This window comes from Amblyomma americanum, chromosome 4 (genome assembly GCF_052857255.1).
Source record: "Amblyomma americanum isolate KBUSLIRL-KWMA chromosome 4, ASM5285725v1, whole genome shotgun sequence".
NCBI lineage: Eukaryota > Metazoa > Arthropoda > Arachnida > Ixodida > Ixodidae > Amblyomma > Amblyomma americanum.
This window is the reverse complement of record NC_135500.1, coordinates 40727289-40729128: the sequence shown is the minus strand read 5'-3', so window position 1 is coordinate 40729128 and position 1840 is coordinate 40727289.

Sequence of the window (1840 nt, the reverse complement as noted above, 5' to 3'; positions counted from 1 at the left end):
AGGCAAAGCTATTAGTAGATAATGTAGTTTTTGCATTTTCGCTTTGTTTAGTACTAAACAGTCGGGTTTTTAAATGCAGTGGAAACGTAATATTGTGAAATAACTAAATAAATAGCAAATATTGCCCGTCGCGATGGCTCAGTGGATATGGCGCTCAGCTACTGATCCGGAGTACCAGGGTTCGAACACGACCTATGCAGCCGCGTTGCGATGGAGGCGAAACGCAAAGGCGCTTATGTGCTGTGGGATGTCAGTGCACGTTAAAGATCATCACGTGGTCTAAAATATTGCGGAGCCCTCCACTACGGCACCACTTTCTTCCTATCTTCTTTCACTTCCTCCTTGATTCCTTCCTTGGGGCGAGGTTCCCGTTTCCACCAAGATATGTGAAACAGTTACTGCGCCATTTCCTGTCCTCAAAAGCAATCTTCATTTTTCTGCAACAGCAAAGGAAACGCGCATAACTGTCCCCCCCGCTCCCCCCCCCCCCCCCCCCCACAGGGACAGTGGACACCTCAGTCGCGCTTTATCTACGTGACGGTAGTGACAGATGTGCGCTGCATGCGTTGGCATCTACAATGTTGTAGCAGAAACGCGGCACTGAAGCTGTAGACTGTCGGCGTTCACTGTCTTCTCTGCCGTTGGCAATGACAACGTTGTAGACTCCGATGATTTTGAGGAAAGGAAGAGCGCATAACTGGCTCCCTCAGGGGTACAGTGGACGCCTCAATCGCGCTTTGAGGTACATGGGGGTGTTGAGAGAGAGAGAGATGTGGGCTGCGTGCATTAGCGCTGAGAACGTTGTGGCAGACACGCGGCACTGAAGCTGTAGGGCGCAGCGATCAACCCTTAATTTAACAGCCCCCTGCCATGGTGGCAGGATGGCCGCACTGAATATCCAGTGCGCGGAACGCACTCTACGTTACAGACGCCAAGCCGCGTGTAGTTTCCCGACACACTACAGCTTTCGCTCTCTAACCAGGTTTAGCAGTAGGTGAACCACTGCTAATTTCTCGAGAATGCCCGAGTAATTTCTAATCAATGTCGACAGAGAGGGCGTAACCTTGACCACGCTAGTGATGCCCTCTCCCTTTTTCTCTCGCGTCGATGATAGCGCAACGTGTCTTCGTAGTTTGGATGTGTCCTTCACTGCGAAGACACACAAGGAAGGTGTACCTTTCCGGTGCATAGTGAGCAAAAGAGGTGCCTGGCAAAATCAAGTTAACCGCCACCTTCTAAAACAGCTCAATAACCTGGTTGTGGAAGATCAGTTTGGCGTCAGGAACAGTCTTGCAGTCAATGAATTTCTGCGGGAGAACCACTCACTAGGTTGTATTTTTTCTGTATATGTGGTTGATATATTTTACTCTATACCGCATGCAGAGTTGATGGCATCTGTTTTAGCCTGCATAGAAACGGCCTTATTTCTTTCTAAAATTCTGCAGGTATATCTGTAGATAACTTCCTAGCACTCTTAGAGTTTTATTTCTCTTCGACAAGCGTTTCCTTTCAAAGTCAAATGTATGTGCAAAAACGAGGAATGTGTATTGGTTCGTGCGTCGCTCCCGTATTGTGCAACATCTTTCTTGCGGGCATTGACAGAACCCTATCGGGGGCATTCGACGCAGGCAAAGGTCTCAAGACCTTTAGGTACGTTGACGATATTTTAATTATATTGACTAAACAACCGCCCTTGACTTACTCGCAAACTGTGGAGGATACTTTATCAGATTTAAAACTACATGCTAAGGGTTTGGATTTTACATATGAACTAGCGAAAGAAAACAAATTACAGTTTTTAGATATTGACATAGCCATTACTGAGGAAGGTGTTTGCTGG